The sequence below is a fragment of the Octopus sinensis genome, linkage group LG21 (assembly GCF_006345805.1).
Source record: "Octopus sinensis linkage group LG21, ASM634580v1, whole genome shotgun sequence".
In the NCBI taxonomy this organism is placed as follows: domain Eukaryota; kingdom Metazoa; phylum Mollusca; class Cephalopoda; order Octopoda; family Octopodidae; genus Octopus; species Octopus sinensis.
Genome location: NC_043017.1, coordinates 8,915,399 through 8,941,912, shown reverse-complemented (window position 1 = coordinate 8,941,912; position 26,514 = coordinate 8,915,399). Strand labels below are relative to the sequence as shown.

The window sequence follows — 26,514 nt, the reverse complement described above, 5'->3', positions numbered from 1 at the left end:
AGATCAAGGCCATTACAACAAAGCACAAGCACTGTATGGGGATCACCTGAAGCAGAACCCTGGAACATCAATGGAGGAGACATAAGCAGACATATTTAAGGCCAGTTATGACTGGTTTGATAATTTCAAGAAGAGGACTGGTCTTCACGGTGTCGTCAAGAATGGAGAAGCAGCAAGTTTTGACACGAAGGCAGCTGAGGATTTTGTGTGTGAATTCTGCCAGCTCATCACAGCCGAGGGTTACATTGCACAACAGGTATTCAACTGTGATGAAACTGGCCCTTTTTTGGAAAAAAATATCCAGAAGGACCTACATAACTACATAACATCATGCTCGATAGAGTGTAAGCATCATGAGAGAAAATTTGGGCATAAGCAGCATCAGATGTGGTGTGCAAGAAAGATAACTGTGCTGGTATGGTCATGTGATGCATATGGATGAGGACAGCTGTGTAAGGAAGTGCTGATCTCTAACTGTAGAGGGAACCTGTGGTAGGGTTAGACCTAGGAAGACATGAGACGAGGTGGTGAAGCATGATCTTCAAACTTTGGGCCTCACAGAAGCAATGACTAGTGACCGAGACCTTTGGCATTATGTCATGCTTGAGAAGAAGACCCATCAAGTAAAATCACAGCTATGACAAATACTGGTGTCACACAAATAGTACCCATGGTGGTGGAATATAAAAACACCCATTACTCTCTTGGAGTGGTTGGCATTAGGAAGGGCATCAAGCTATAGGAATCGTGCCAAATCAGACTAGAGTTTGGTACAGCCTTCCAGCCTCTCAAACCGTCCAACCCATGCCAGCATGGACAACAGACATTAAATGATGATGAGGATGATAAGAGATTTGCTCGAAATGTAAAACCACCCTTCTTTCCTTCCCTGAGTGTCTGCTAATATTTTACATGTACCACGTCCACAGGTTGTTTTTTTTTGTGTTTGTTCTTTGTTTTTTTTTGGACTTACTATGTGTGTGTGTGTGTATATATATATATATATACACACACACACAAATACATACACATATGTATCTATGTACATATGCATGTATGTATTTATGTATGTATTCCTGGCAATGTGCTATGCTCTTGAGCAAGATACTTCATTTCACATTGCTCCAGTCTACTCATCTGGCAAAAATGTGTAGTACCTGTATTTCAAAAAAGGGCCAGCTTTGTCACACCCTGTATCGCACTGAATATCCCTCAGATCTACATTAAGGGTACACGTGTCTGTGGAGTACTCAGCCACTTGCATGTTAATTTCACGAGCAAGCTGTTCTGTTGATTGGATCAACTGGAACCCGGCGGAGTGCCAGTATGCCAGTATGTATGTGTAACATATATGAATGTATGCCTGCAAATGATGTAGGTATGTAGTTATATGTATGTATCTATGTATATATGCATGTATAACATGCTTATTATTGTAGAACTGAAACACGGTATATCTATTTGTATAGCCTTCTTTGTGAACGCATATGTTTAGTGTTGTTACTCTCTTTCTCTCTCTCTCTCTCTCTCTCTCTTCTCCACTTTCTCTTTCATCTTTATTCTATCAATTCTGGTTTATCCAAGGTACACTTATGTCTTCAGTACACTTTCCAACTGTATAATAATGAACCTGTACTATAGCCTCATGAGTGGAGTTGGTAGATGAAAGCTGATAGAGGATTATCGTATATATATATATATATATGTATGTATCTATGTGTGTGTGTCTTTGGGTCTATGTTTGTCCCCTCATAACTGCTTGACAACCGGTGTTAGTGTGTTTATGTCCCCCATAACTTAGTGGTTCAGCAAAAAAAGACAGATAGAATAAATACAGAACTTAAAAACCAAGTCCTGGGGTCAATTTTTTCAACTAAAACCGTTTAAGGTGGTGCTCCAGCATGGCTGCAGTCAAATAACTGAAACAAGTAAAAGAATAAAAGAATAAATGAATAAAAGAATAAAGTATTGAAATTGATTTGTTAAATGAAAATCCTTCAAGGTGGTGCTCCAGCTTGGTCACAGACCAAGACAGACAATACTACTCCTCAACTGTCTACATTCAGCCATCATTCATAAACAAACCAACACCAGTTGTCAAGTAGGGAAAGGGCTGGTAATAAATACAGGCACAAAGACACATACATATGTGCACGTAATGTGATGGGCTTCTTTCAGTTTCCGTCTACCAAATTCACTCACAAGGCTTTTGGTCAGCCCAAGGCTATAGTAGAAGACACTTGCCCAAGGTGCCATGCAGTGGGACCGAACTCGAAACTACATGGTGACAAAATGAGCTTCTTAATCACGCAGCCATGCTTGTGCCTAACACATGACTTTGAGCACTTTGAGTGCCCCAGGTGGGTGGCCTTAAAAACAAAAAACAAAAAGCAAAATAAATTACTGAAAATCAAGTAAAATTATGAAAGAATAAACCAAAACTGAAATTGATATTTCAAAAAAAGAAGTCGGAATTTTTCAAAAATGAAAACTAAACAAACATTAACGATAGACCAAGTCCATGCTCCAGTATGGCCGTGGTTTAAAACGGATTGAATATAAGTAAGAGAAGAAAGGGAGAAGACAGAAAGAAAGAGATAAAGAGCGAGAGAGAAGGAAAGAAAGAGATAAAGAGCAAGAAAGAAGGAAAGAAAGGGTAAATGTGAATGAAGGAAAACTGAAGAAGAGGAGGAGGGAAGGAGGAGGTGGATACCATGAAAGGGTAGAGAAGGGAACGAAGGAAAGAAAGAAAGAAAGAAAGAAAGAAGGAAGGAAGGAAAGAAAGAAAGAAGGAAAGAAGGAATGATAGAAAAATACGAAACAAAAGAATATAGAACTTTGACCAAAAAGTAACTTTAAACGAGAGAGAAACCATCTTTGAAAATGGTTGGCGTCGGAGGAGGAGAGGATGAAATTGCAGACAATAAACGGGTACAAAACCCAGAAAATATCCAGTAACATCAGAAGAGTTAGAAACCAGTTCTGTTCTTTCGTTCCCACACTCCATATCTCATAAATATTCTCCTGGCAGTTTGCAGTGACACTATTATTGTTGTTGTTGTAGTTGTTAGTAAAAGTTTACAATATTTTCATAACTCCACACACACACATACACACACATGTACATATATGTATATATATATGTATATATATGCATGTATGTATATGGATGTGTGTATAGAAATAACAACTGCAGCTGCTTGCTAGCGTCAATTGTTTTTATGGAAATATAAATCTTTTTATTTCTCTTTCATAAATCACAGCATTGGATAAATTATATATGTGTGTGTGTGTGTGTGTGTGCCTGTGTGTGATGTACACATACATGTTTCATCAGATATACATATACATTATATATGTAAACATACATGTATATATGTGTATGCATGTGTGTGTATGTGTGTGTGTGTATACATACATGCATATACATATATCTACATATTTATAGATATACTTATATTTATACACACACACATATATAAATATATACATACAGATAGATAGATAGAGGTTATTTACATATGTATGTATATATATGTATATATATATATATATATATATATGTTGCAAGACAGTGTGTGAGAGAGAATCGTGACGTGGTAGGAGAGAAATGTGTTCGCATGGAGGATGGTTCACTTGCGTTAAATGAGGATGCAAAGAGAGAAGCTTGGAGACGCCACTATGAAAGGTTGCTGAATGAGGAAAATGAATGGGATAAAGAGAGTCTGCCGAATGTCGACCCAACAGAGGGACCAGCAATCCGAGTTAACAGTTCCTTAGTAGATAAGGCAATTAGAAGCATGAAAACAGGGAAGCCCCAGGCCCATCAGGAATTACTGCAGAGATGCTCAAAATATCTGGTGGTGTCGGCTATAGCTTAGTCACCCGTATAGTTAACCAGGTGATACACGAGGGGGTCATACCCAATGACTGGTGTAGCAGCATAATAGTCAACTGCTACAAAGGTAAGGCGACGCCCTAGAGACAAATAACTACAGGGGCATCAAGCTGCTGGATCAGGTAATGAAGGTTACGGAGAGGGTTGTAGCCCAACTAATTAGAGAGAGAGTTACCTTAGATGATATGCAGTTTGGGTTCGTGCCAGGGAAAGTACTACTGATGCTATATTCCTGGTAAGACAGCTGCAGGAGAAATACCTAGCCAAAGATAAGCCCTTGTACCTGGCTTTTGTTGACTTGGAGAAAGCCTTTGACAGGGTCCCCCGGTCCCTTATCTGGTGGTCAATGAGGAAACTAGGGATAGAAGAATGGTTGGTGAGAGCTGTGCAAGCCATGTACAGAGATGCTGCTAGTAAGGTGAGGGTGGGCAACGAGTACAGTGAAGAATTCCGGGTAGAGGTTGGGGTCCCCAAGGTTCAGTCCTCAGTCCCCTCCTATTTATCATAGTCCTCCAGGCAATAACGGAGGAATTCAAGACAGGTTGCCCCTGGGAGCTCCTCTATGCTGATGACCTTGCTCTAATTGCTGAGTCACTATCAGAACTGGAGGAGAAGTTCCAGGTGTGGAAACAAGGATTAGAATCGAAGGGCCTTAGAATCAACCTAGCCAAAACCAAAGTTCTAATAAGTAGGAAGGTAGATCAATCACAAACGCCTTCAGGTAGATGGCCCTGCTCGATCTGTAAAAAGGTGTAGGTAGAAACTCTATAAGATGCACCAAGTGTAAGCTATGGACACATAAGAGGTGCAGCAATGTCAAAGGAAGGCTAACTAGGAAAATAGTTTTTGTCTGTGGCAAATGCTCAGGAGCAATAAACACTGGAAATATGCAGAGACCAACTTCTGCCACGTTCCAGGGAGACAAACTAGAAGTAGTTGATAGCTTCCGCTACCTAGGAGACCAAGTCAGTAGTGGGGGTGGGTGTGCTGAAAGTGTAACTGCTAGAGTAAGAATAGCCTGGGCAAAGTTTAGAGAGCTCTTACCCCTGCTGGTGACAAAAGGCCTCTCGCTCAGAGTAAAAGGCAGACTGTATGATGCATGTGTACGTACAGCCATGCTACATGGTAGTGAAACATGGGCCGTGACTGCTGAGGATATGCGTAAGCTCGCAAGAAATGAAGCCAGTATGCTCCGATGGATGTGTAATGTCAGTGTTCATAATCGTCAGAGTGTAAGTTCCTTGAGAGAAAAGCTGAACCTAAGAAGCGTCAGTTGTGGCGTGCAAGAGAGACGGCTGCGCTGGTATGGTCATGTGACAAGAAAGGCTGAAGATAGTTGTGTGCAAAAGTGCTACACCCTAGCAGTGGAGGGAACCTGTGGAAGAGGTAGACCCAGGAAAACGGACGAGGTGGTGAAGCACGACCTTCGAACTTTAGGTCTCACTAAGGAATGTCTAGAGACCGAGACCTATGGAAGTATGCTGTGCATGAGAAGACCCGGCAAGACTAGTCAGGCCATAACCCGTGGCCCCGACCTGGGACGTAGTCAGTCCTGTGCATACCTTCCTTCTTGTGACACTTATGAAGACCTGTTGAGGCAAGTGAAAATCAAATCAAATCAAATCAAAACAAATCAAAATAGATGAACATCAGTGGAATTGTATTCTCTGTGGTACCAGTGCCGGTGGCACACAAGAAAACCACCCAACGTGGCCGTAACCAGTACCGCATCGACTGGCCTCCGTGCTGTGGGCACAACAAACACCATCCGATCGTGGCCGTTCGCCAGCCTCATCTGGCACCTGTGCCGGTGGCACATAAAAACACCATCCGAAGACCCGGCGACGTAGTCAGTCCACCTGTGCATACCTTCCCTCTTATGACACTTGTGAAGACCTGTTGAGGCAAGTGTGTGACACTTGTGAAGACCTGTTGAGGCAGAGGCAAGTGTGTGACCTTGTGGAGACCTGTGGGCAAGTGTGTGACCCTTGTGAGACCTGTTAGGCAAGTGAAAATCAAACCAAATCAAAATAGATGAATATCAATGGAATTTGTATCTTTGTGGTTCCAGTACCGGGGCACACAAGAAAACCATCCGAGCGTGGCCGTAGCTGGTACCGCATCGACTGGCCTCCGTGCTGTGGGCACAACAAACACCATCTGATTGTGGCCGTTCGCCAGCCTCACCTGGCACCTGTGTCGGTGGCACATAAAAACACCATCCAAAGACCCGGCGACGTAGTCAGTCCACCTGTGCATACCTTCCCTCTTACGACACTTGTGAAGACCTGTTGAGGCAGAGGCAAGTGTGTGACACTTGTGAAGACCTGTTGAGGCAGAGGCAAGTGTGTAACACTTGTGGAGACCTGTTGAGGCAAGTGTGTGACACGCGTGACACTTGTGAAGACCTGTTGAGGCAAGTGAAAATCAAACCAAATCAAAATAGATGAACATCAATGGAATTTGTATCTTTGTGGTTCCAGTACGGTGGCACACAAGAAAACCATCCGATCGTGGCCGTTCGCCAGCCACATCTGGCACCTGTGTCGGTGGCACATAAAAGACACCATCCGAAGACCCGGCGACGTAGACAGTCCACCTGTGCATACCTTCCTTCTTGTGACACTTGTGAAGACCTGTTGAGGCAAGTGAAAATCAAATCAAATCAAATCAAGTCAAAACAAATCAAAATAGATGAACATAAATGGAATTTGTATCTTTTTGTTTGGTACCAGTGCCGGTGGCACACAAGAAAATCATCCGAACGTGGCCGTAGCCAGTACCGCATAGACTGGCCTCCGTGCTTGGGGGACGTAACAAACACCATCCGATCGTGGCCGGCGCCAGCCTCATCTGGCACCTGGTCGGGTGGCACATAAAAACACCATCCGAGCGTGGCCGTCTGCCAGCCTCGTCTGGCACCTGCCAGCCTCATCTGGCACCTGTGTCCGGTGGCACATAAAAACACCATCCGAGGTGGCCGTTCGCCAGCCTCGTCTGGCACCTGTGTCGGTGGCACATAAAATCACCCACTACACTCTCGGAGTGGGTGGCGTTAGGAAGGGCATCCAGCTGTAGAAACACTGCCAGATCTGACTGGCCTGGTGCAGCCTTCGGGCTCCCCAGACCCCAGTGAACCGTCCAACCCATGCTAGCATGGAAAACGGACGCTAAATGATGATGATGATGATGATGATATATATATATATATATACACAGGGTGCAGTTGGTATTTGAGGACAGATTTATGGTTTTAAAAAAATGCTTCTATAATAACAGAAAAAAATTGTATTTTTATAAAAATAGCATAAAGATAAAGCTAAATAATCAATTTAATAATTTCATCCAATAGAGCCATCATAAGCATCAATAACTACCTCTGCACATGGTCAAAATCGTTAACAAACTCGGATTAAGTGGTCCTTGTTCATATCAGACACGACTTGAACTATGGCAGCTTTCAAAGAATCTTTAGTGCTATGGAGGGTTCATTGATTATTTTTCTCGATGATGCTTCATACATAGTAGTCCAGTGAATGAGATCTGGAGAATTAGGGGCCAAATGTTGGGGGTCATGTGATCGTGCAATTGTCAGCCATCCTTTCTTGTGTCATTTGAGCCTTGTGTGATGGTGCAGAATCTTGTTGAAAAAACATACACTGTTGATCCAAGGCTTAACAACTTTATCCAGAACCTCAATATATGCAGCAGTATTCATTCTAAGGCCTTGTGGTAAAAAGTGAGGTGGGATCACATGTCCTTCATTGCTAACAACTCCCAACACCATGACATTTGCAGGAAATTTTGTGTGCATTACTTTGGAACTTCAGAAGGGTTTGCACATAGCCATCTGTCATTTTCATCTGTTAGTTTTCTGGTCTTGGTCATAGTTTTTCTCATTTGAGAAAAACCAAATCACACCATCTTCTGATGGATTTTAAGTTTGTTCAAAGTCTTTTGGATCTGATGAATGGTTTCCTTTTGTTTTTCTGATATGAATTTATCTCTCCTCATCACGTAAGATTTGTATCTGATATCTTCATGCACAACATTTCTGATTGTTTTTTCTGACACATGAAATGTTTTTGCAATTGACCTCATTGATTTTCTTGGATTGTCTTCAATGTTTTGCTAAACTTCCTGAATAAATTTAGGTGTCCTGGTAGAATCAGAGTGTTTGTTTGTTTATGTCCCTGTAACTTAATCAGTAAAAGAGGCTGATAGAATAACTACCAAACTTTCACACACAAAAAAAAAAGAAGGAATAAGCACTGGAGTTAATTTGTTTGACTAAACTTGTGAAGGCAGTGCCCCAGAATGGCCACAGCCAAAAGGCTCAAACAAGTAAAAGTAAAGAGATGTTTGCAAAGAATGTATGAGAACAATATGATAATTGTCACAAAGACATTGGAATACATTGAGAAAGGATAAGATAACCCAAAAACACAACTAACAGCAAAACTGAACATACAAAACAGTACAAGTAAAACGCTTAACAATACAACGATTCTGCTTCTATGTTTAAACATTCAAATGGTCATTGATAGACATATAATGTTCGTTTATAACAGAGACAAATAAATATATGGACGAACGTGGAGACAGTTGACATCTACAGAGAAATGAAATGCTGGTTGGAAAACCCATAATTAGAAGATCCTTTAGGTTTTCCTACACAAATGAAGTGCCAGGGAAACAAGCCTAGTCTTTATGGCTGGTTGTGTAGTTGTGGTTGGTTTTCACTGTGTAGTTAAGAAGCTTCCCTTTGTAATTGTATGGTTTCCGGTTCAGTCCCACTGTACAGCACCTTGGGCAAGTGTCTTCTACTGCTATAGCCCTACGCCAACCAATGCCTTGTGAATGAATTTGGTCAATGGAAATTGTGTATAAGCTCATCATGTATATATATATATATACATACATGTGTGTGTGTATGTATCTCTGCATGTATATATATACCTATCTATCTATCTATCTATCTATCTATCTATCTATCTATCTATCTATCTATCTATCTATTATCTATGTATCTATGTGTACATATATATATATATATATATGTATATATTGATATATATATATATTTGATTTTGATGATTGCTTGTCCGTCGATGTGACGAAGACTATCTAGTCATCCTGTGGTGGGGATAGACTTGTTTTGTGAATCCGCAGATGGCTAGTGAGGCCAATCTGCGCCCGAAAGTCTTTAACAGTGTGGACAAGGAATGGTAGCGCCTGCTACAGGGTTGTTAGCTCTGTTCTTCCTGGCTTGTCTGTAGACTTCTGCAGCAGCGATCCTATTGGTCTCGCATGTGTTGGCACCCTTGTGGACAGCTGATTGTGTGTGCGTCTTTGTGCTTATCCTCATAACTGTGTATTAGCACCAGCACTAGGGAGGTTACCATGTGACTTGCAAGACAAAGACCCCATCAACTGAGGATGTGCTGGGTGATGTGAGGTTTAAAGTATGATAGAGGGATAAAAAATAGGTGTCTTGCTGTAGAAGAGATGCCTGTTGGAAAAGAACAAAAGGAAGATGGTAATGAAGACATGCCATATATGTTACAGGGTAGAGATTCAGAGATTCTGTAGAATATTATTCCACATTCAACACAAACGTTGAGGGTAGCTTTTTGGATGAACCAGTGCAGTGGCCTGTGATTCAAGAGTTTCTGCAGGGTGTCACAGGTTCTTTAGACAAATCAAACTGGGTGGAAAGATCTTTTTGTTCATTCTGACACGTTTGCAGAAGCAGTGCACACTGTGCAAACCCAAAGAGACAAATCACTGGACCGTCTTAAATAAACTATACATTCATACAAGTGTGCATGTGTGTGTTCATGTGTATGCATGTGTGTGTGTGTGTGCATGCATGCATGTGAGTGTGTATGTATGTGTAGGTGTATATATATATATATACACACACACATAAAAAAATAACAAGTGCTCTCACTAACACAAGTATATAAATTATTACCCACACATGTGTATATGTGTGTGTGCGTGTGTGTGTGTTTGTATGTGCATATGTGTTTGTGTGTGCATGTGTGTGTGCATGTGTATGTGTGTGGGCGTGTGTGTGTTTGTGTGTGCATGTGTGTGCACATGTGTGTGTGTGTCTGTGTGTGTATGTGTGTGTGCTTGTGTGTCATTGTAACCAGACACAACTCCAAAGCCCAATTGAAATTATCTGTCCATTCACTCCAGAATGTTAACTGTACGAAAGTGGTAGACCACTCCCCACCAGTCTTTTTCTTCTACTAACTAACATTATCCAATTAACATGCTGAATCCATTGAAAAAATTATTATTTGCATTGTTGTCGATTATCATTTATTTATTCTATGATAATTACTATCATTGTTATTGTTGTTATTATTATTGTGGTGTTGGGTGTTATGGAGTATGAAACTCTTTCTCTGCACCCACCTTACTGATAGCATTCCTGTACATGACTTGTACGGCTTTCACCAACCACTCATCTATCCCTAGTTTCAGCATTGACCACCAGATACGGGATCGGGGGGGGGGAGCCTGTAAAAGGTTTTCTCCAAGTCAACAAAAGCCAAGTACAGAGGTTTGTCTTTGGCTATATATTTCTCCTGCAGCTGTCTTACCAGGAATATAGCATCAGTGGTGCTTCTCCCTGACACAAAACCAAACTGCATCTCATCCAGGCTAACTCCCTCTCCCTAAATTAGTTGGGCTATGACTCTCTCCACAATTTTCATCAGCTGATCCAACAATCTGATACTTCTGTAATTATTTCTATCTTAGGCATCACCTTTACCTTTGTAGCAGTTGACTATGGTGCTGCGACACCAGTCGTTGGGTATGACTCCTTCTTGAACCACCTGCTTTTCAATACAGGTGACTAGATCAAAACCCACACCATCAGATATTTTATGCATCTCACCAATGATTCCTGATGGGCCGAGGGCTTTCCATCTTTATATATAAATATCATATATGTATATATCACACACACACACACACATACACACATACATATACGTGGTCTGATCAATAAGTATCCAAATCAATAAGTATCCAGGTAAGATTTTGCTGTTAAAGTTTGTCAGCAATAAACTGGTTATTCTTCAACAATACATAAAGTATAATAACAATTGTTTTTTATACAATTCCTAATGATATGTAGTTACAAAAATACAATAGGATATTTTAAACATTAAGTGTCTATGAGGGTCCAGGAGAGTAAACAGGAAACAAAAGGGTCCATAGATAAAAAATGGCTGGAAACCAGTGGTCTGTTTGACAGAGGGAGCAAGCAAATGTACAACACATCCATTTGATCACAATAAACAAATCATGTGCTGCAAGAAATTGCAGAACCATCTTTCTTAAACTTAAGGGACTACCATTAAATTTTAGGAAGGGCAATATTTGTTTAACCCTTTAGTGTTTAAACCAGCCATATCTGGCCCAGATATTCTACATGTTTTATATTCTAGCTGGCGATATCTAGCCTCTCACACCTACCCTACAATGTCATTCTAAAAATAAACAATAACGTCATTGAAACCTCAAAGCTAGAAGATAATGCATGATTAATTCAAAACAATTTGAGTGAAAAATTATTACATTTAACAGAATAATCTGAAAACTAAAGGGTTAAAGGTTTATGGTTTATGGAGGGTTTGTTGCATATGTATCCCAGAACATTACATTTCATAATAGTCAGAAAGGAAAGCACAGGACATGCGTAAATAACAACCTTTTGAACATTGTACCCGTAAGATGGTGGGTAAAGTGAAACCAAATGAACTACGTCAAAGTGAATGGTAAACAAATAATCGTTAATTGTTCATACAAACGTAATTGATATATTTTATTTCATCTGTATAATAATTATTATATTTCAGTAAACTGAAATATATCATTATTTCTTGTTATTGTTTCTGTAACTTGAAAAGAAATCGGAGGTGTTTCAAAATGTTTACAAAAAATTTTGAAGGTCTACTGGCTGAATATGATCTTGAATAGCCAACTACACACCAAGGCTAATGTGAGGTCTACTGGCTGAATATGATCTTGAATAGCCAAGGCTAATGTGAGGTCTACTGGCTGAATATGATCTTGAATAGCCAAGGCTAATGTGAGGTCTACTGGCTGAATATGATCTTGAATAGCCAAGGCTAATGTGAGGTCTACTGGCTGAATATGATCTGAATAGCCAAGGCTAATGTGAGGTCTACTGGCTGAATATGATCTTGAATAGCCAAGGCTAATGTGAGGTCTACTGGCTGAATATGATCTTGAATAGCCAAGGCTAATGTGAGGTCTACTGGCTGAATATGATCTTGAATAGCCAACTACACACCAAGGCTAATGTGAAACCAATAATAGAAATTATTGAAGCAAGTAGAAGGAAATGGCTGGGTCGAGTTTGTCGCTATAAACTGAGCTCAGTTGTCAGGATTGCTTTGCAATGGATTCCACAAGGTAAGAGAAGAAATGGTGAACCAAAAGAAATGTGGCAGAGAACAATAACAAAAGATCTTAAAAGCAGAGGGTTAACAATGGAACAAGCTGTCAAGGATGCTTTCGGTGTTAGAAGGTGGAATGGTCTTGCTGTTGCCACAAGTGCCACAAGGCACAATAAAAACTGAATGAATGAATGAAACCAAAATATAATAATTATTATAGGAGACAGCAATGCGTGTTGCATTTGATTAACCCCTTCGTTACCGTATTTATTTTGAGATCCTCTGTGTTTGTTTCAATTAATTTTAAATATAACAAAGAATTTAGTAAAATAACTTAGTTATCATTTAGCTCATTTTAGGAAGATAAATTGTGGCTAAGGTTTGATGGAAGATTTTAATTAAAAACTTATGACATTTGTAGTCAGAGCCAAAGCCAGTTTCAGCCAGGTTGGTAATGAAAGGGTTAATAACTGTAAAAACCTTAAGTTTTTTTCTAACTGACACCATATAAAAACCTGTGTCAATATGCTTTCAATAGATAAGGCAGCAAGCTGGCAGAATTTCTAGCCCCCCAGACAAAATGCTTAAGCAGCATTTCGTGTCTTAATCTTCTGATTTCAAATTGCCTTTCATCCTTTTGGGGTTGATCAAATATGTACCAGATGAACACCGGGGTTGATGTAATCAACTTGCTCCTTTCCCCAAAACTGCTGGCTTTGTGCAAAATTTGATACCAATATGTTTACAATAGACAGTTTGATGCATCATGTAGGGTGTTTGGGCTAAAATTGATGATTTTTTTTATGTCCCCTTTTTTTCAGGAATAACTTGATGTTTTGGTGAACAGTCAACAGCGTTGGAGAGCATAAAGATAGAAGTTGTAGTTGAGAAGAAGTTTGCTGACATGAGGGACTGGAAGCCATCTGAATATTGGGAAAGAGTGACCTGTATCATGATGATTTGTGCAGTGTATCAAAATGCTGACATCATGACTGATGTTCAAGGGTCTGTGAATGCATACAAAGACTGTAAGATATGACATGGCCAGCTGGAGCAGAGACTCTGAAGTTGTAGTCAGTATGGAGGGACACAAAAGGCATTCTGATTGTGTTCATATGCTGGAATTCATTCAGCAAAGCAGGACAAGGTGATGGAAGATCTAAGTAAGGCAATCCAAGGTTTGAAGAATTTTTAGTGAAATGAATTGACCCCAGAACTTGTTTTTTTTCTTTTCTCAAAGCCTGGTACTTATTCTACAGGTCTTTATTGCCAGACTGCTAGGTTATGGGAACAGAAACAAACCAATACCAGTTGTCAAGTGGTGGTGGTGGTGGTGGGGGGGACAAACACACACACACACACACACAACAGATTTCTTTCACATCCTGTCTACCAAAGCCACTCAAAAGGTTTTGGTTGGCCCCAGAGTTGAGATATAGTAGAAGACACTTGCCCAGGGTGTCACACAGTGGGACTGAACCCAGAATCACGTGGTTAGGACACAAACTTCTTACCATGCAGCCACACCTCTATTAACAATGCATTCATGTCAAACACAGAATCAAACAGGCCACGTAACATGATACACTTTCTGTTCTTGCTTCAGTAATTTTATTTTTAAAGTTTATTTAAGTGCATTACCATTTCCGGAACTCATTACCATAACAACAGTAAATTAGTCTTGCCAAACCTTCATTCAATGAAACAGAAAAACATGTCTGGAATGCAACTATTTGCAAGTTCTAATGACCGACGTTGAAACTTAGTGTGATAAACATTGTTTAAGGCACTTCTTCCTTTCATACAAATGATGTCTGTTTTTACTGATAAAACCAGTATAATACAGAAACATGTCACGATGAAAATAATAACCAACTTTAAAAGAACAATGATATAGTTACTCTACATGATGTGCTGCATGTGCTGTAATTTGAAGGTACAACTACATGCAAAAGTCATATATATACAGGGTGCAGTGAATAAACTGTTGTCTAAGTCAGCGCTAGTTAGTTAGTTAGTTAATTTTTCGGCTCAAAAAGCAAAAAGCAAGGCCATGTAGGGAGACATGGAGTTATGTACAGGGTGGTGTTCATGTAAAGAGTTCAGGCCACTTGTGATCAAGGGAGACTTTGAACCGAGCGGTCGTCGGCATCTTCACCATCTCGTCCGGCAGCTTATTCCACGGATCCGCAACCCGGGCGAAGAAAGCCCCTCTCCTTCGATTGAGATGAAATCGTCGCAGATAGAGCTTTTCGGAGTGACCCCGCAGCCTACGTTCTGGAGCAGGAGTGAAGAACAGATATTTCAAAAGGTTACACTTTCCGCTTATGATGTTGTGAGCAAGAATGAGATCACCATGGCATCGTTGTTTTTCTAGAGAACAAAGGTCGAGCGTCTTCAGCCTTTCTTCATAAGACAAATTCTTGAGACCAAGAACCATGCGGGTAGCCAGCTTCTGGACTCTTTCGAGATGCTGTATGTCTTTGGGGAGATAAGGAGAAGAGGCTTGAATCCTGTACTCCAATATGGGTCTCACCAGCGTGACATAGCGCTAACCAAAGTGGTGGTCCATGGACCGGTGCCGGTCTGTGAGCCATTAGCTACTGGTATGCGACGAGTTTCCAGAAAAGAAAGAAATATTATAATATGATTATAAAATCCTTATGTATGTAATATTGTACTATTTGTATACAAAATAGATATAAGATAAAAAATTGTCAACTTTTATTATATCCATTTTATATATTGTTTCCAGTATAAATTGATATTACTAAGAAATATTACCAGTCTCTGGCACACTGGAAAAAAAAAACTGCTCTTATGCCACATCAGAGAGTTTGAGAAGCACTGGTCTAAGTTATGCAGAAAATAACAAAGGGGAGGAAGGAGTCTTGTCATTCAAGAGAGGGGGATTTGAGAGGGGACAGGGAGGAAGAATTGTTGAACATTTCACTTTATTGTGATCTAGTTATATGTTTTATCATATATCTTATTTTTTCTATATGCTATGATTTACATCTATCATTGATTGATTTACATAATAGTGGTTTTTCTCTAATTTACATATATATATATTTTATTATATGACGGAACGCACGCATCCATTTCTCGGATGGTGTTTTTTTGTGCCACCGACACAGGTGCCAGACGAGGCTGGTGAACGGCCACGCTCGGATGGTGTTTTTTACGTGCCACCGGCACGGAGGCCAGGCGAGGCTGGCACGGCCACGATCGGATGGTGTTTGTTACGTGCCCACAGCACGGAGGCTATATATATATATATATATATATATATCATGGACTCTCCCATCATTAGACAAAGTATGATGGCTTAGCAATTTCTTCCTAAGCAACCACACAGATGATTTGTTTATTGTGATCAAATGTTTATGTACGCATAACCTCACTCCCTCCATCAAATCGACATTACCTGTACAGGTGTGCCATGTGCCACATGCCAGATGATGAAATGATTGCAGAGCGACATGAAATGAAGTGCTTTGCTCACGAGCACAACATAATGCCCGGTATGGAAATCAAACCCATGATCTCACAATGTATGTATGTATGGAAAACTACATAGTATACATACAAACATGTCAAATTTAACTATTTCTCCCCAGATTGAAAAAGTGGTGAACAACCTGAATCAGTTTTCAAACATTATTGATGTCTCATCAGAGGTTACCAACATCAGTTGATCAATCTCACAGAAACAAGTAGCCAATCCATTTATATACACATCCAGTCTAGTAGCTCCAGAGTGGATTTGGTAGACAGAAACTGAAAGAAACCTGTTGTATATATATATATATATATATATATATACTTTTTCTCGTTCTGTTAACGTTTTGGCATTCAGATGAGTGTACTGGCATAGATGTGGCAATATTTGAAATTTTGTCTAGGTATATGCAGCTGATGAAGACAAATCAAATCTACGTTGTCAAACGTATTTGAAGAGTCTGAAACCGGTCCTGCATTATCCGTTTCTAGGTTTTTCATTTTTCAGATGTTCTTCCTAGAGGTAAGACAAACTTTTTTCATGTTTGTTGCACACACACGTCTTTGCTAGTATATACGCAGTGAAGCTATACAATAGCGTCGTATTTATTACGATCGTTATTTTCCAGTAAATATCGGTACCTCGTTGTACCATTTATTTACTTTTATATATATATATAATATATTATATATATATATAATATCTATATATATATATATATATATATTAATATATATATATAGGGAGAATTCGCAAAAAAACAAAAGATGAAGACAGGTGGTGTAGACAACAAATAGATGTATTAGTATAATGCTTGGGAAGTGAAAAAGTCTTTAACGTTTCAAGCCTATGCTCTTCCACTGAAAGGAACACAGAAAGAAACAAGGAGAGAAAATAAAGAATGTGTGGTGGCTAGCGATCTATCATGGCGAAGATATATATATATATTTATTTGCGTGTCTGTGTTTGTCCCCCTCCCCCATCGCTTTACAACTGATATTGGTGGGTTTACATCCCTGTAAGTTAGCGATTTAACAAAAGAGACTAATAGAATTAGGACTAGGGGTACAAAGAATAAGTCCTAGGTGTCAATTTGTTCAACTAAAGGCGGTGCTCCAGCATGGCTGCAGTCAAAATGATGGAAACAAGTCAAAGAATTGTAGAAGTATAACCAATTTATTGCAGATAAATTTTAACAGACAAAATCTTACGTGGACCCCCAAGGGTCGTATTGATCCACTGATCTATGCTTTAAGCTTGAGTCCCACTATGGCCTACTTAGATTGTAGACTTAATCCTGTTTAATACACATCAACAGACCCCTTGGGATGTTTTTAGCCGAATTCATGCTATTGCTTGCATTTGGACCAGGTTTCCAGTCTGAGGATATCTTCTTTCATCCTTCTTTCCACTCATTCTCAAAGACCCTGTAACAGGTCCGCTTGAGGAAAAGATGTAAAAGGAACGGAATAAGGGGTCGGTTGGGTAAGAGGAATAACAACATTGAAGCACTTCAGTTGGGAGAACGGGGGGGGGGTAAGAGTAGAAGGAGGAGGAGCAGGAGGAGACTGAAAGCAGGGAATTTGTCATTTTCTGAAACTCCCCCTTTTACATATAACCCCTTTAAGGCAACACCCCTTTCTCCCTAGACTGCAAATAGCTGGCTTCGCTGGCCTCTCCGTTGTCCTATATATTTGTGCATAAATTATGTATGTATGTATGTATGTATGTATATGTGTGTGTGTATGTGTAAGTACATTGTATATATTTCAGCAATTGTCAAATTTTACTGAAACTCACGTTTCCAGGGATTAGTCGTCAGTACGACAGGCTGTATAGGTATGTGTGTGCGTGTGTGTGTGTGTGTGTGCGCGCGCGCGCGCCGCGTGTGTATGCACGCGTGTATGAATGTGTGTGTATGCGTTGCGCGTGTAAGTGTGTGTGTGTGAGAGAGGAGAGAGTGCGTCTGTGTCGCTGTTTATATATATGACACATTCCGCCAACGTACCATGTGTGTGTATGTACAAACATATATATGTACATGTTGATATATATATATTGACATGCATATGTATGTGTGCGTGTATATATATATATATATATATATATATATATATATATATACATATATAACGTACGTATGTATGTAATATATATATATATATATATATATATATAGATATAATATATATATATATATACATATCTACATATATATATCTATATCTACATAATCCGTATATGAAGGGTGAAATTAATTAATTTGGAAAAATTATAATTACACCAAGTAGTCTTCGGCATGTAAAAGCCGCATTGAGGAAATTTAAGTATACTAAGCAATAAGGTTTTAGCAACGAGTTGCCTTACCACATACCGAATTTAGAAATAGCAGTCAAAGGGTTATAGCTTATTTCTTCTACTAAAAAGGAGATCTCAGTAAAAACAGTGCTGTTTTTACTGAGATCTCCTTTTTAGTAGAAGAAATAGCTATAACCCTTTGACTGCTTTTCTAAATTCGGTATGTGGTTAGGCAACTCGTTGCTAAACCCTATGCTAGTATATATATATACATATAGATATTTTACACATACATGCAGATAGATAGATAGATAGAGAGATGATAGATGGGTATGTTTGTGTGTGCGGAATTTGATTGAACGTACGTGTGTCTGAGAGTGTGTCTGGCACATTCCGTTCGTGAAAGAGAGAGCGTGTGTGTGTGTGTGTGTGTGTGTTTTGCATTTGTATGTAATTATGTCTTTCTATGTGATAGGTGTGTAGGTGTGTGTGTGTGTGTGTGCTTGTGACTGTGCGAGGGTAGAGGGTTATCATTGTTAGTACGTCTGTCTCGGTATGTGAGCATGTATATGTGTGTGTCATGTGTGTGTGTGTGTGTGTATTTGTGTGCGCATGTGTGTGTGTGGTACACTTTAGTGGTGTTTGTGTCTATGTGCATGAGAGAGAAAAGGGGGGGTAGTGAGTGAATTTTGATCTTAGATATAGGACATTTCGTGGTGTGTAGGAATCTTAGCTCGGGTGAAGTGTGCTGGTTGTAGATTCCGAATTTTATGCGTGATAATATATATATATATGTATATGTATATATATTATATATATAATATATATATATATATATATATATATATATAATATATACATTACATATATAAAATATATTATATATACATAATCCGTAATATGAAGGGTGAAATTAATTAATTGGAAAAAATATCAATTACACCAAGTAGTCTTCGGCATGTAAAAGCTCATTCGAGGAAAATTTAAGTAATCCTAAGCATAAGGTTTAGCACGAGTTGCCTTACCACATACCGAATTAGAATAGCAGTCAAAGGGTTATAGCTATTTCTTCTACTAAAAAGGAGATCTCAGTAAAAACAGTGGGTTTTTACTGAGATCTCCTTTTTAGTAGAAGAAATAGCTATAACCTTTGACTGCTATTCTAAATTCGGTATGTGGTAAGGCAACTCGTTGCTAAACCCTTATTGCTTAGTATATATATATACATATATATATTTACACATACATGCAGATAGATAGATAGATAGAGAGATGGATAGATGGGTATGTTTGTGTGTGCGGAATTTGATTGAACGTACGTGTGTCTGAGAGTGTGTCTGGCACATTCCGTTCGTGAAAGAGAGAGCGTGTGTGTGTGTGTGTGTGTGTGTTTGCATTTGTATGTAATTATGTCTTTCTATGTGAATAGTGTGTGTATGTGTGTGTGTGTGTGTGTGCTTGTGACTGTGCGAGGGTAGGAGGTTATCATTGTTAGTACGTCTGTCTCGGTATGTGAGCATGTATATGTGTGTGTCCATGTGTGTGTGTGTGTGTATTTGTGTGCGCATGTGTGTGTGTGTGTACACTTTAGTGGTTGTTTGTGTCTATGTGCATGAGAGAGAAAAGGGGGTGTAGTGAGTGAATTTTTGAATCTTAGATATAGGACATTTCGTGGTTGTGTAGGAATCTTAGCTCGGGTGAAGTGTGCTGGTTGTAGATTCCGAATTTTATGCGTGATAATATATATATATATATGTATATGTATATATATATATATATATACACATGTATATGTATGAAAGTACGTACTTACGTTGTATATAGGTATGTATTTGTGTGTGTATGTGTGGGTGTGTATATTCAATTAAGCCAGCGACCTCTTCCTACACATGGTGTCCATACGGTTATAACTCAAGGCATATATAATTACTAAACTCTCTCTCGCACTCACATACGTACACACGAAGTATATCATTATACGTACATATTGACAGACATACATACATATGTGATTACACACGCATACACACACACACACACATAGGTATGTTGGTGCAAACAGCAAAAATAAAACTCAAAATATGAGGCGTAGAAGTGGCTGTGTGGTAAGTAGCTTGCTTACGAACCACATGGTTCCGGGTTCAGTCCCACTGCGTGGCACCTTGGGCAAGTGTCTTCTACTATAGCCTCGGGCCGACCAAAGCCTTGTGAGTGGATTTGGTAGACGGAAACTGAAAGAAGCCTGTCGTATATATGTATATATATGTTTATATGTATGTGTGTCTGTGTTTGTCCCCCTAGCATTGCTTGACAACCGATGCTGGTGTGTTTACGTCCCCGTCACTTAGCGGTTCGGCAAAAGGGACCGATAGAATAAGTACTGGGCTTACAAAAGAATAAGTCCTGGGGTCGAGTTGCTCGACTAAAGGCGGTGCTCCAGCATGGCCGCAGTCAAATGACTGAAACAAGTAAAAGAATATGTATATTTTTGTTAGCGGAAACAACACAGTGACTCAGGGTCCGAAAGTTCAGTGCCACCGCAAGAAACTCTCGAACCTTGAGTCACTCTGTTGCTTCTGCTATATATATATATTTAAAATGACATTCATACATACAGATGAACATACAGAAATGTCTAAAGAATCACGCGAACACCACCGACCGGGCGGCTCATATTACAGGAGTCTGGACAGATCAATGCTCAGGGCCCTGCAGTGTCTATTTATTGACAATAAGTTACAACCTACACAGATCATGACTGGAACCTTAACCCATGAGGTCCCTGGGCAACTGCCCATTGTGTCCTTGCTTCAAGTGACACTGCATACCACACATATATATGTATATATATATATATATATATATATATATATATATATATATATATATATATATATATACGTAATTTATGCGTCTTTCCAGAAACAGAATAAGCATGTATGTATGTCCGTATGCATGCATGCATGCATGCATGTATGTATGTATGTATGTATGTATGTATGTATGTATGTATGTATGTATGTATGTATGTATGTATGTATGTATGTATGTATGTATGTATGTATGTATGTATGTATGTATGTATGTATGTATGTATGATGTCTGTATGCATGCATGTATGTATGTATATATACTAAATTCGTTGAGTGCCTTTTTCTTTCGTTTGTCCACTCCTCCTTTATAAATACAATTATATACATAACTTAGCGGTACAGCAAAAAGGGAACGATGCAATAAGTACCATGTTTATAAGTTAAGTACTGGTGTACGATTTGTTCGACTAAATCCTTTAAAAACCACTCGGTTACAGGGACGTAAACAAACCGACACTGTCGAGCAGTGGGATGGCAACACATAAACTGAATGAGTTTCTTTCAGTTTATGTCTACCAAAATCCACGCACTTGGTCTGCCGAGGTTTATAGCAGAAAACATTTGCCTAAGGTGCCAGGCAGAGGGATCGAACTCGAAACCATGCGATTGGATCGCAAGCTTCTTAACACACAGCCACGCCTGCAACCTATTATTTGTATCTATTATACGTAAATATATGTGTATGAGGATGTTTATTAAATATCTGCATACGTACGTAGGCCTACACTCATACAAGCAGCAGGCCATCCGGGAGTCACCCACACAGCCCGCGACATCACGTAGGTCGTGTGGCAGGCAGCCAGGCCAGGACACGACGTTAGCCATGCGGATCCTCTCCCAGAAAAGTGGGTTGCTTGTAGGAATAGTAGGAGTAAGTGATAGCGTGGTGGTAGGAGGTCTAGAAGAAAAAGATGAGTAATGGTAGTAGGAGAGAAATATAAAGTAGTAGCTGTTTAGTCGTCGGGGTGTCGTCTGTTGATAATACTATGGGAGGATGGGGAGAGTAGACGGATAAAGGCAAGAGGGAGAGAGAAAAGGAGAAAGATAGAATGGGAAATAGATAGAGGGAGGGTTAGAGAGGTGATGAATGTTAGAGGGGGAGTTTTAAATATTTTTAAATACAAAGAGGAAAGGGAGGGAGTAAAGGAAGAGAGAGAACGAAAGAAATAAAGAGAAAGATAGACACAAAGAGATAGGGAGAGAAAGATAGACACAAAGTGGGAGAGGGAGAGAGACAGAGGGATAGAAAGAGACAGAGGGAGAAAGATAGATATAAAGAGAGACAGGGAAGAAAGACCAAGAAGGGAGGGGGATTGTGATGTTGCCGATGATGTTGATGAAAGAGTAATAGGGGTGAAGGGGATGTAGATTTATGATATGGTTTAAGAGAGGGGGAAATAAAGACAAGGTTAGCGATTTTGTGTGGCGGGGGAGAGAGAGACAGAGAGAGATACAAAGGAAATAGTAAGACACTCGCAGAGAGAAGGGTAAGGGGTGAACTTACTGTAGACGAAATTTTAGAACAAAATACGATATAGATATACTCAACTACGCATACAAATAGATAGACAGACGGATAGATAGATAGATAGATAGATAGATAGATAGATAGACAGACAGACAGATAGATAGATAGACAGATAGATAGATAGATAGATAGATAGATAGATAGATAGATAGATAGATAGATAAAGCAGGTGGGAAGAAAGAGAAAGTTCGGTGAGAACATAACCGTCGATAAAATTGACTGAGAAAAATGTGGCTGTGATTGTGTATGTACACATTCACGTATATTCATGTGTGTATGCTGTTCTACAGAGCATATGGGATATTAACTAGATATTCTAGACACAAGGCCCGAAATTTGGGGGATGGGGGCCGGTCGATGAGATCGATCCAATACGTAATTGGTACTTAATTTATCGATTACCGAAAGGATGAAAGGCAAAGTCGACCTCGGCGAAATTTGAACTCAGAAAGTAACGACAGACAAAAGACCTATTTCTTTACTACCCACAAGGGGCTAAACACAAGTGGACAGACAAACGGATTAAGTCGATTATATCGACCCCAGTGCATAACTGGTACTTATTTAATCGACCCCGAAAGGATGAAAGGCAAAGTCGACCTCGGCGGAATTTGAACTCAGAACGCAGCGGCAGTCGAAATACCTATTTCTTTACTACCCACAAGGGGCCAAACACAGAGAGGACGAACAAGGACAGACAAACGGATTAAGTCGATTATATCGACCCCAGTGCGTAACTGGTACTTATTTAATCGACCTCGAAAGGATGAAAGGCAAAGTCGACCTCGGCGGAATTTGAACTCAGAATGTAACGGCAGACGAAATACCGCTACGCATTTCGCCCGGCGTGCTAACGTTTCTGCCAGCTCGCCGCCTTTGAATATTAACTAGATATTGCTTGGCCAATGCTGTGTATATGCATACACCTTGTCCACGCACACACAATATCATCGGGAGCGTGGGGAAAAAGTGTGGGAGGTGAATCAGTCTGATTTCAATCTTGTATTGGAATTTCAAGCGCGACTGAAGATCCTGCTTTTAAAACCACTATTACTATGGACTTAAACAAACCGAGAAAACCCGATTTGCATATATAACGCATTCTTGACAGCTAGTTCGATTAATATATGACCGGTGCTGAGGACACTGGATTGTTGATGAAATCCCAGCATGGGACTGAAATTAGTTTGGCTATCCCCTTTTTCACACAACGAAGATATTGTATATGGAGACAAAATATTTACAACTGTCCATAAAAAGATCTATATATGCGTGTGTGTATGCATACGTGTGTGCGTGCTGTATGTGTGTATAGAGAAAAGAAAGATAAAAAAAACCTCTTTTCCTCTTTGCCCAAATATATATAAATATACATCATGTATACACATGTAGATGTTCATGTAGATTTTGCTGAATAACCTGCACGGAGGATTTGTTATAGAGATCAAATGTTTGTGCTGTGCATTGGCGCATCCTTTCCATCAAATCAACATATTCTTTTACTTCTTTCAGTCACTTGACTGCGGCCATGTTGGAGCACTGCTTTGAAGGAGGTGGGTTAGTCGAACAAATCGACCCTAGGACTTATTTCTTGTAAGCCTAGTACATATTCTATCGGATCCTTTTGCCGAACCACTAAGTTACGGGAGCGTAAACACACCAACATCAGTTGTCAAGTGATGGTGGGGTGACAAATACACACACATATATATATATATATGAGAGGCTTCTTTCAGTTTCCGTCTACCAAATTCACTCACAAGGCTTTGGTTGGCCCGCGGCTATAGTAGAAGACACTTGCCAAAAGTGCCACTCAGTGGAACTGATCCTGGAACCATGTGGTTCTGGATGGTGCTCGAAAAATAAGGGGTGTTACCTTAGTTCACTGGTAGTGAACAGCTGACATCGTAGTACATCTCCAGCATTTGATGCTGTGCAAAGACAATATAACGCACAAATAAAAGACACACTCTATACAACATTTATCCATTGAAATAAACTTCCACCAGCAAGCTAAAAAAACCAAAGCATTACACACTCAACGCACAATACAAGTAGTAACACAGCAAATGACTGCACCACACCCCAAGAGAAACAAAAAACAAACTACCTAACACAATGCAGTACCAGGAAGAGTTTGAACACTGCCAACAGCAGAAAAGAACACACAAGGTGATGCAGTAGACAATTGCCTCAATCTACCGAATAGTATTTCGTTTTTGGATTTGGTTTGCAAGATTCTTTATGTGAGTTCGTGTGTTGAAACATATTCTGTTGTGTCTGGGGAGAGTCATTTTGTTTTTGTGCCTTATAATTTAACACACTCACCGGTAAAATTTCCACTTATTCCTTATTTTTATTTTTATTATGTAGATAAGAAATAAGGAAAAAGTGGAAATTTTACAAAAAGAAAATGACTCTCCCCACACACAACAGAAGGATCTTTTCGGTTTGAACGGCAGTTTTTTCTGGCGGTGTCATATGAAATTGTCATCCATAATTATGACCCTAGTATCGATCTATTGCATTTCAATCTGTTTTAGGGTTAGGGTTAAGGGTTAGGGTTAGTTAGGGTTCGGGTTAGGGTGGGGGGAAGGGTATTTTTTTCTTCCCAAATGTAAATAAACCCAATCTGTTTCTTAAACGAGAGACATATTCATACGGCACAGAATGTTTTTTTTTACCTCAATGGACGTCATTGATTGGTTGAAATTGCAGAAATTGAAGAAAAAAAAGCAACAAATATCTTACAAACTATAGAATTTCTTCAATAAAGCCAAGAGAAAAAAATGTATTATAAACACATTCTACCAGTATACGAAGTTTAAAATTTTTTAGTTACCTAGAAATTATGTTAAAAACTGCTGTTCAAACCGAAAAGATCCCAACAGAATAGACCGAATGATAATAATAATAATAATAAGGAAATGAAAATGAGGCCGCCAAAATAAATCCAAAGGAAGGAAAAGAATCGAGGCGGATGAAAAGAGAAAGCGGTAGTGAGAAGGGCAGTGAGTGACAAGTAAACAAGTACGACTTGGACATCGACACAGATACGAGACAGGGACATGTGGAGGATGTGAAAGGAGGAAGGTGGAGTGGAGGAAGAGTGAGAGGAGGCGGTTATAGGGAACAAAGTAGAAAGACTAGCAAACACCGTTGAATTAAAAGTATATCACCTTCTTTAACGGGGGTAGAAGCACACATAACACACTAAATCTCTCTCTCTCTCTCTCTCTCTCTATATATATATATATATATACTCTTTTACTCTTTACTCTTTTACTTGTTTCAGTCATTTGACTGCAGCCATGCTGGAGCACCGCCTTTAGTCGCGCAAATCGACCCCGGGACTTATTCTTTGTAATCCCAGTACTTATTCTATCGGTCTCTTTTGCCGAACCGCTAAGTGACGGGGACGTAAACACACCAGTATCGGTTGTCAAGCAATGCTAGGGGGACAAACACACACACATACACATATATATATATATATGCATATATACGACAGGCTTCTTTCAGTTTCCGTCTACCAAATCCACTCACAAGGCATTGGTCAGCCCGGGGCTATAGCAGAAGACACTTGCCCAAGATGCCACGCAGTGGGACTGAACTCGGAACAATGTGGTTGGTTAGCAAGCTACTTACCACACAGCCACTCCTATATCTTTATCTATCTATCTATCTATCTATATATATATATATATATTATATATATATATATATATTATATATATATATATATAATATATATTATTATATATATATATGTGGGTGGGTGTAGGAGGGAGGTATGTATTCATTGAAAGGTTTTTAGTTATTGAAATGACTGTGCCCTAATTAAGGTCATTCAATGGTTTTTAGGCGAGCGTATCCACCTCTCGTACGTATTTCCATTTGAAAAGGACTCCACCAAACACACTCACCCCATAACAGTCGTATAATATGCATACACTGTGTTTGTC

The 26,514-nt window shown here is 39.5% G+C and overlaps 1 long non-coding RNA gene across 1 annotated transcript in view; it reads left to right on the top strand.

Moving 5' to 3' along the window:
* The first annotated feature begins 7,878 nt into the window (after positions 1 to 7,878).
* Positions 7,879 to 26,514, top strand: part of LOC118767396 — an 18,712-nt gene continuing 76 nt past the window's right edge. The window contains exons 1-3 of the long non-coding RNA XR_005003312.1: positions 7,879 to 8,071; positions 13,442 to 13,452; positions 24,275 to 24,284. This is a non-coding gene — a long non-coding RNA (uncharacterized LOC118767396). The remainder of the gene's footprint in view (positions 8,072 to 13,441; positions 13,453 to 24,274; positions 24,285 to 26,514) is intronic.